Raw genomic sequence first — 10,035 nt, 5'->3', positions numbered from 1 at the left:
TGCACTGCCTTGACGTTCAAGCCGAGGATCGACTCCCACCACGTGTGCACGTGGAACAGCCCTGTGGGGAAGCCTCGTCGGAAAGCCTCGTGGGAAAGACTCGAGTGAAAACCATAGATCCTTTGATCCACGCGGCGGACTGTGTGACACTTCTGCTACCGCTCTGGAGGAAAGCACAAGTGCATGCCCGCATTCGAGACGAGGACTGACTCCCCTGGGGAGACTCCAGAAGTACCCCAAGATCCATGTCAGCACTGGAGAGGAATCCTCAGGTTCCGGCCCCGACTCCACACAAGGTCTTAGGCCCCGGCATCGACGGGAGAGGAATCCCGAGAGGCCCCCGAGGAACTCGCATGGGGACTGGCCTTTCCTGAGGCCACCAGAGCGGGTCCCTGAGGTCCCCGTCGTAAGTCGAGAGCACCTGCCTCAAATCGAGAAAATCCAGGAGGTTTTGCCCTCCAGGCGAGATGAGGCCCATTTCCGCTGAGGCTTCTCGAGGCTAATCACATCTAACCACTGGAACTTTCAAAGGGTCCTTCACACCCTTGCTGCAACTCAAGAAGTTCCCCGACATACCCGTCTCCACTCGAGAGGAAGCAAGAGGGTCCCGCACACATCCAGGGGAGCCCCGTTTCCGCCTCCTAGCTCGAGATGAGGGATCCTTTCCCTGTTTCGTAGGGAAAGAATTCCCAGCGTTCCCGTCGCATCTCAAGAGGAGGCGCTCTCCACAGGAAAGGCGAGAGGAACTCCAGGGTCGTGCCACCATTCCACGAGTCCCCCAGATGTGTCAGTCCATTCCAGAGGAACCTGTTTTCCCTGCACTGCCTTGACGTTCAAGCCGAGGATCGACTCCCACCACGTGTGCACGTGGGACAGCCCTGTGGGAAAGCCTCGTGGGAAAGCCTCGTGGGAAAGACTCGAGGGAAAACCAAGGATCCTTTGATCCACGCGGCGGACTGCGTGACACTGCTGCTACCGCTCTGTAGGGAAGCGCAAGTGCATGCCCGCATTCGAGACGAGGACTGACTCCCCTGGGGAGACTCCAGGAGTACCCCAAGATCCATGTCAGCACTGGAGAGGAATCCTCAGGTTCCGGCCCCGACTCCACACAAGGTCTTAGGCCCCGGCATCGACGGGAGAGGAATCCCGAGAGGCCCCCGAGGAACTCGCATGGGGACTGGCCTTTCCTGAGGCCACCAGAACGGGTCCCTGAGGTTCCAGTCGTAAGTCGAGAGCACCTGCCGCAACTCGAGAAAATCCAGGAGGTTTTGCCCTCCAGGCGAGATGAGGCCCATTTCCGCTGAGGCTTCTCGAGGCTAATCATATCTAACCACTGGAACTTCCAAAGGGTCCTTCACACCCTTGCTGCAACTCAGGAAGTTCCCCGACATACCCGTCTCCACTCGAGAGGAAGCACGTGGGGTCCCGCAAACATCCAGGGGAGCCCCGTTTCCGCCTCCTAGCTCGAGATGAGGGATCCTTTCCCTGTTTCGTAGGGAAAGAATTCCCAGCGTTCCCGTCGCATCTCAAGAGGAGGCGCTCTCCACAGGAAAGGCGAGAGGAACTCCAGGGTCGTGCCACCATTCCAAGAGTCCCCCAGATGTGTAGGTCCATTCCAGAGGAACCTGTTTTCCCTGCACTGCTTTGACGTTCAAGCCGAGGATCGACTCCCACCACGTGTGCACGTGGGACAGCCCTGTAGGAAAGCCTCGTGGGAAAGCCTCGTGGGAAAGACTCGAGGGAAAACCATAGATCCTTTGATCCACGCGGCGGACTGCGTGATACTGCTACTACCGCTCTGGAGGAAAACGCAAGTGCATGCCCGCATTCGAGACGAGGACTGACTCCCCTGGGGAGACTCCAGAAGTACCCCAAGATCCATGTCAGCACTGGAGAGGAATCCTCAGGTTCCGGCCCCGACTCCACACAAGGTCTTAGGCCCCGGCATCGACGGGAGAGGAATCCCGAGAGGCCCCCGAGGAACTCGCATGGGGACTGGCCTTTCCTGAGGCCACCAGAGCGGGTCCCTGAGGTCCCCGTCGTAAGTCGAGAGCACCTGCCGCAACTCGAGAAAATCCAGGAGGTTTTGCCCTCCAGGCGAGATGAGGCCCATTTCCGCTGAGGCTTCTCGAGGCGAATCACATCTAACCACTGGAACTTCCAAAGGGTCCTTCACACCATTGCTGCAACTCAAGAAGTTCCCCGACATACCCGTCTCCACTCGAGAGGAAGCACGTGGGGTCCTGCACACATCCAGTGGAGCCCCGTTTCCGCCTCCTAGCTCGAGATGAGGGATCCTTTCCCTGTTTCGTAGGGAAAGAATTCCCGGCGTTCCCGTCGCATCTCAAGAGGAGGCGCTCTCCACAGGAAAGGCGAGAGGAACTCCAGGGTCGTGACACCATTCCAAGAGTCCCCCAGATGTGTCAGTGCATTCCAGAGGAACCTGTTTTCCCTGCACTGCCTTGACGTTCAAGCCGAGGATCGACTCCCACCACGTGTGCACGGGGGACAGCCTGTGGGAAAGCCTCGTGGGAAAGCCTCGTGGGAAAGACTCGAGGGAAAACCATAGATCCTTTGATGCACGCGGCGGACTGCGTGACACTGCTGCTACCGCTCTGGAGGAAAGCGCAAGTGCATGCCCGCATTCAAGACGAGGACTGACTCCCCTGGGGAGACTCCAGAAGTACCCCAAGATCCATGTCAGCACTGGAGAGGAATCCTCAGGTTCCGGCCCCGACTCCACACAAGGTCTTAGGCCCCGGCATCGACGGGAGAGGAATCCCGAGAGGCCCCCGAGGAACTCGCATGGGGACTGGCCTTTCCTGAGGCCACCAGAGCGGGTCCCTGAGGTCCCCGTCCTAAGTCGAGAGCACCTGCCGCAACTCGAGAAAATCCAGGAGGTTTTGCCCTCCAGGCGAGATGAGGCCCATTTCCGCTGAGGCTTCTCGAGGCCAATCAAATCTAACCACTGGACCTTCCAAAGGGTCCTTCACACCCTTGCTGCAACTCAAGAAGTTCCCCGACATACCCGTCTGCACTCGAGAGGAAGCACGTGGTGTCCCGCACACATAAAGGGGAGCCCCGTTTCCACCTCCTAGCACGAGATGAGGGATCCTTTCCCTGTTTCGTAGGGACAGAATTCCCGGCGTTCCCGTCGCATCTCAAGAGGAGGCGCTCTCCACAGGAAAGGCGAGAGGAACTCCAGGGTCGTGACACCATTCCAAGAGTCCCCCAGATGTGTCAGTCCATTCCAGAGGAACCTGTTTTCCCTGCACTGCCTTGACGTTCAAGCCGAGGATCGACTCCCACCACGTGTGCACGTGGGACAGCCCTGTGGGAAAGCCTCGTGGGAAAGCCTCGTGGGAAAGACTCGAGGGAAAACCATAGATCCTTTGATCCACGCGGCGGACTGCGTGACACTGCTGCTACCGCTCTGGAGGAAAGCGCAAGTGCATGCCCGCATTCGAGACGAGGACTGACTCCCCTGCGGAGACTCCAGAAGTACCCCAAGATCCATGTCAGCACTGGAGAGGAATCCTCAGGTTCCGGCCCCGACTCCACACAAGGTCTTAGGCCCTGGCATCAACGGGAGAGGAATCCCGAGAGGCCCCCGAGGAACTCGCATGGGGACTGGCCTTTCCTGAGGCCACCAGAGCGGGTCCCTGAGGTCCCCGTCGTAAGTCGAGAGCACCTGCCGCAACTCGAGAAAATCCAGGAGGTTTTGCCCTCCAGGCGAGATGAGGCCCATTTCCGCTGAGGCTTCTCGAGGCCAATCACATCTAACCACTGGACCTTCCAAAGGATCCTTCACACCCTTGCTGCAACTCAAGAAGTTCCCCGACATACCCGTCTGCACTCGAGAGGAAGCACGTGGTGTCCCGCACACATCCAGGGGAGCCCCGTTTCCGCCTCCTAGCACGAGATGAGGGATCCTTTCCCTGTTTCGTAGGGAAAGAATTCCCAGCGTTCCCGTCGCATCTCAAGAGGAGGCGCACTCCACAGGAAAGGCGAGAGGAACTCCAGGGTCGTGCCACCATTCCAAGAGTCCCCCTGATGTGTCAGTCCATTCCAGAGGAACCTGTTTTCCCTGCACTGCCTTGACGTTCAAGCCGAGGATCGACTCCCACCACGTGTGCACGTGGGACAGCCCTGTGGGAAAGCCTCGTGGGAAAGCCTCGTGGGAAAGACTCGAGGGAAAACCATAGATCCTTTGATCCACGCGGCGGACTGCGTGACACTGCTGCTACCGCTCTGGAGGAAAGCGCAAGTGCATGCCCGCATTCGAGACGAGGACTGACTCCCCTGCGGAGACTCCAGAAGTACCCCAAGATCCATGTCAGCACTGGAGAGGAATCCTCAGGTTCCGGCCCCGACTCCACACAAGGTCTTAGGCCCCGGCATCGACGGGAGAGGAATCCCGAGAGGCCCCCGAGGAACTCGCATGGGGACTGCCCTTTCCTGAGGCCACCAGAGCGGGTCCCTGAGGTCCCCGTCGTAAGTCGAGAGCACCTGCCGCAACTCGAGAAAATCCAGGAGGTTTTGCCCTCCAGGCGAGATGAGGCCCATTTCCGCTGAGGCTTCTCGAGGCCAATCACATCTAACCACTGGACCTTCCAAAGGGTCCTTCACACCCTTGCTGCAACTCAAGAAGTTCCCCGACATACCCGTCTGCACTCGAGAGGAAGCACGTGGTGTCCCGCACACACCCAGGGGAGCCCCGTTTCCGCCTCCTAGCACGAGATGAGGGATCCTTTCCCTGTTTCGTAGGGAAAGAATTCCCGGCGTTCCCGTCGCATCTCAAGAGGAGGCGCACTCCACAGGAAAGGCGAAAGGAACTCCAGGGTCGTGCCACCATTCCAAGAGTCCCCCAGATGTGTCAGTCCATTCCAGAGGAACCTGTTTTCCCTGCACTGCCTTGACGTTCAAGCCGAGGATCGACTCCCACCACGTGTGCACGTGGGACAGCCCTGTGGGAAAGCCTCGTGGGAAAGCCTCGTGGGAAAGACTCGAGGGAAAACCATAGATCCTTTGATCCACGCGGCGGACTGCGTGACACTGCTGCTACCGCTCTGGAGGAAAGCGCAAGTGCATGCCCGCATTCGAGACGAGGACTGACTCCCCTGGGGAGACTCCAGAAGTACCCGAAGATCCATGTCAGCACTGGAGAGGAATCCTCAGGTTCCGGCCCCGACTCCACACAAGGTCTTAGGCCCCAGCATCGAAGGGATAGGGATCCTGAGAGGCCCCCGAGGAACTCACATGGGGACTGGGCTTTCCTGAGGCCACCAGAGCGGGTCCCTGAGGTCCCCGTCGTAATCGAGAGCACCTGCCGCAACTCGAGAAAATCCAGGAGGTTTTGCCCTCCAGGCGAGATGAGGCCCATTTCCGCTGAGGCTTCTCGAGGCCAATCACATCTAACCACTGGAACTTCCAAAGGGTCCTTCACACCATTGCTGCAACTCAAGAAGTTCCCCGACATACCCGTCTCCACTCGAGAGGAAGCACGTGGGGTCCCGCACACATCCAGGGGAGCCCCGTTTCCGCCTCCTAGCTCGAGATGAGGGATCCTTTCCCTGTTTCGTAGGGAAAGAATTCCCGGCGTTCCCGTCGCATCTCAAGAGGAGGCGCTCTCCACAGGAAAGGCGAGAGGAACTCCAGGGTCGTGCCACCATTCCAAGAGTCGCCCAGATGTGTCAGTCCATTCCAGAGGAACCTGTTTTCCCTGCACTGCCTTGACGTTCAAGCCGAGGATCGACTCCCACCACGTGTGCACGTGGGACAGCCCTGTGGGAAAGCCTCGTGGGAAAGCCTCGTGGGAAAGACTCGAGGGAAAACCATAGATCCTTTGATCCACGCGGCGGACTGCGTGACACTGCTGCTACCGCTCTGGAGGAAAGCGCTAGTGCATGCCCGCATTCGAGACGAGGACTGACTCCCCTGGGGAGACTCCAGAAGTACCCCAAGATCCATGTCAGCACTGGAGAGGAATCCTCAGGTTCCGGCCCCGACTCCACACAAGGTCTTAGGCCCCGGCATCGACGGGAGAGGAATCCCGAGAGGCCCCCGAGGAACTCGCATGGGGACTGGCCTTTCCTGAGGCCACCAGAGCGGGTCCCTGAGGTCCCCGTCGTAAGTCGAGAGCACCTGCCCCAACTCGAGAAAATCCAGGAGGTTTTGCCCTCCAGGCGAGATGAGGCCCATTTCCGCTGTGGCTTCTCGAGGCCAATCACATCTAACCACTGGAACTTCCAAAGGGTCCTTCACACCCTTGCTGCAACTCAAGAAGTTCCCCGACATACCCGTCTCCACTCGAGAGGAAGCACGTGGGGTCCCGCACACATCCAGGGGAGCCCCGTTTCCGCCTCCTAGCTCGAGATGAGGGATCCTATCCCTGTTTCGTAGGGAAAGAATTCCCGGCGTTCCCGTCGCATCTCAAGAGGAGGCGCTCTCCACAGGAAAGGCGAGAGGAACTCCAGGGTCATGCCACCATTCCAAGAGTCCCCCAGATGTGTCAGTCCATTCCAGAGGAACCTGTTTTCCCTGCACTGCCTTGACGTTCAAGGAGAGGATCGACTCCCACCACGTGTGCACGTGGGACAGCCCTGTGGGAAACCCTCGTGGGAAAGCCTCGTGGGAAAGACTCGAGGGAAAACCATAGATCCTTTGATCCACGCGGCGGACTGCGTGACACTGCTGCTACCGCTCTGGAGGAAAGCGCAAGTGCATGCCCGCATTCGAGACGAGGACTGACTCCCCTGCGGAGACTCCAGAAGTACCCCAAGATCCATGTCAGCACTGGAGAGGAATCCTCAGGTTCCGGCCCCGACTCCACACAAGGTCTTAGGCCCCGGCATCGACGGGAGAGCAATCCCGAGAGGCCCCCGAGGAACTGGCATGGGGACTGGCCTTTCCTGAGGCCACCAGAGCGCGTCCCTGAGGTCCCCGTCGTAAGTCTAGAGCACCTGCCGCAACTCGAGAAAATCCAGGAGGTTTTGCCCTCCAGGCGAGATGAGGCCCATTTCCGCTGAGGCTTCTCGAGGCTAATCACGTCTAACCACTGGAACTTCCAAAGGGTCCTTCACACCCTTGCTGCAACTCAAGAAGTTCCCCGACATACCCGTCTCCACTCGAGAGGAAGCCCGTGGGTCCCGCAAACATCCAGGGGAGCCCCGTTTCCGCCTCCTAGCTCGAGATGAGGGATCCTTTCCCTGTTTCGTAGGGAAAGAATTCCCGGCGTTCCCGTCGCATCTCAAGAGGAGGCGCTCTCCACAGGAAAGGCGAGAGGAACTCCAGGGTCGTGCCACCATTCCAAGAGTCCCCCAGATGTGTCAGTCCATTCCAGAGGAACCTGTTTTCCCTGCACTGCCTTGACGTTCAAGCCGAGGATCGACTCCCACCACGTGTGCACGTGGGACAGCCCTGTGGGAAAGCCTCGTAGGAAAGCCTCCTGGGAAAGTCTCGAGGGAAAACCATAGATCCTTTGATCCACGCGGCGGACTGCGTGACACTGCTGCTACCGCTCTGGAGGAAAGCGCAAGTGCATGCCCGCATTCGAGACGAGGACTGACTCCCCTGCGGAGACTCCAGAAGTACCCCAAGATCCATGTCAGCACTGGAGAGGAATCCTCAGGTTCCGGCCCTGACTCCACACAAGGTCTTAGGCCCCGGCATCGACGGGAGAGGAATCCCGAGAGGCCCCCGAAGAACTCGCATGGGGACTGGCCTTTCCTGAGGCCACCAGAGCGGGTCCCTGTGGTCCCCTCGTAAGTCGAGAGCACCTGCCGCAACTCGAGAAAATCCAGGAGGTTTTGCCCTCCAGGCGAGATGAGGCCCATTTCCGCTGAGGCTTCTCGAGGTCAATCACATCTAACCACTGGACCTTCCAAAGGGTCCTTCACACCCTTGCTGCAACTCAAGAAGTTCCCCGACATACCCGTCTGCACTCGAGAGGAAGCACGTGGTGTCCCGCACACATCCAGGGGAGCCCCGTTTCCGCCTCCTAGCACGAGATGAGGGATCCTTTCCCTGTTTCGTAGGGAAAGAATTCCCGGCGTTCCCGTCGCATCTCAAGAGGAGGCGCTCTCCACAGGAAAGGCGAGAGGAACTCCAGGGTCGTGCCACCATTCCAAGAGTCCCCCAGATGTGTCAGTCCATTCCAGAGGAACCTGTTTTCCCTGCACTGCCTTGACGTTCAAGCCGAGGATCGACTCCCACCACGTGTGCACGTGGGACAGCTCTGTGGGAAAGCCTCGTGGGAAAGCCTCGTGGGAAAGACTCGAGGGAAAACCATAGATCCTTTGATCCACGCGGCGGACTGCGTGACACTGCTGCTACCGCTCTGGAGGAAAGCGCAAGTGCATGCCCGCATTCGAGACGAGGACTGACTCCCCTGGGGAGACTCCAGAAGTACCCCAAGATCCATGTCAGCACTGGAGAGGAATCCTCAGGTTCCGGCCCCGACTCCACACAAGGTTTAGGCCCCGACATCGACGGGAGAGGAATCCCGAGAGGCCCCCGAGGAACTCGCATGGGGACTGGCCTTTCCTGAGGCCACCAGAGCGGGTCCCTGTGGTCCCCGTCGTAAGTCGAGAGCACCTGCCGCAACTCGAGAAAATCCAGGAGGTTTTGCCCTCCAGGCGAGATGAGGCCCATTTCCGCTGAGGCTTCTCGAGGCCAATCACATCTAACCACTGGAACTTCCAAAGGGTCCTTCACACCCTTGCTGCAACTCAAGAAGTTCCCCGACATACCCGTCTCCACTAGAGAGGAAGCACGTGGGGTCCCGCACACATCCAGGGGAGCCCCGTTTCCGCCTCCTAGCTCGAGATGAGGGATCCTTTCCCTGTTTCGTAGGGAAAGAATTCCCGGCGTTCCCGTCGCATCTCAAGAGGAGGCGCTCTCCACAGGAAAGGCGAGAGGAACTCCAGGGTCGTGCCACCATTCCAAGAGTCCCCCAGATGTGTCGGTCCATTCCAGAGGAACCTGTTTTCCCTGCACTGCCTTGACGTTCAAGCCGAGGATCGACTCCCACCACGTGTGCACGTGGGACAGCCCTGTGGGAAAGCCTCGTGGGAAAGCCTCGTGGGAAAGACTCGAGGGAAAACCATAGATCCTTTGATGCACGCGGCGGACTGCGTGACACTGCTGCTACCGCTCTGGAGGAAAGCGCAAGTGCATGCCCGCATTCCAGACGAGGACTGACTCCCCTGGGGAGACTCCAGAAGTACCCCAAGATCCATGTCAGCACTGGAGAGGAATCCTCAGGTTCCGGCCCCGACTCCACACAAGGTCTTAGGCCCCGGCATCGACGGGAGAGGAATCCCGAGAGGCCCCCGAGGAACTGGCATGGGGACTGGCGTTTCCTGAGGCCACCAGAGCGGGTCCCTGAGGTCCCCGTCGTAAGTCGAGAGCACCTGCCGCAACTCGAGGAAATCCAGGAGGTTTTGCCCTCCAGGCGAGATGAGGCCCATTTCCGCTGAGGCTTCTCGAGGCTAATCACGTCTAACCACTGGAACTTCCAAAGGGTCCTTCACACCCTTGCTGCAACTCAAGAAGTTCCCCGACATACCCGTCTCCACTCGAGAGGAAGCACGTGGGGTCCCGCACACATCCAGGGGAGCCCCGTTTCCGCCTCCTAGCTCGAGATGAGGGATCCTTTCCCTGTTTCGTAGGGAAAGAATTCCCGGCGTTCCCGTCGCATCTCAAGAGGAGGCGCTCTCCACAGGAAAGGCGAGAGGAACTCCAGGGTCGTGCCACCATTCCAAGAGTCCCCAGATGTGTCAGTCCATTCCAGAGGAACCTGTTTTCCCTGCACTGCCTTGACGTTCAAGCCGAGGATCGACTCCCACCACGTGTGCACGTGGGACAGCCCTGTGGGAAAGCCTCGTGGGAAAGCCTCGTGGGAAAGACTCGAGGGAAAACCATAGATCCTTTGATGCACGCGGCGGACTGCGTGTCACTGCTGCTACCGCTCTGGAGGAAAGCGCAAGTGCATGCCCGCATTCGAGACGAGGACTGACTCCCTGGGGAGACTCC

Source organism: Ovis canadensis, chromosome 16, assembly GCF_042477335.2.
Source record: "Ovis canadensis isolate MfBH-ARS-UI-01 breed Bighorn chromosome 16, ARS-UI_OviCan_v2, whole genome shotgun sequence".
Taxonomy (NCBI): Eukaryota; Metazoa; Chordata; class Mammalia; order Artiodactyla; family Bovidae; genus Ovis; species Ovis canadensis.
This window is presented reverse-complemented; position numbering follows the sequence as displayed.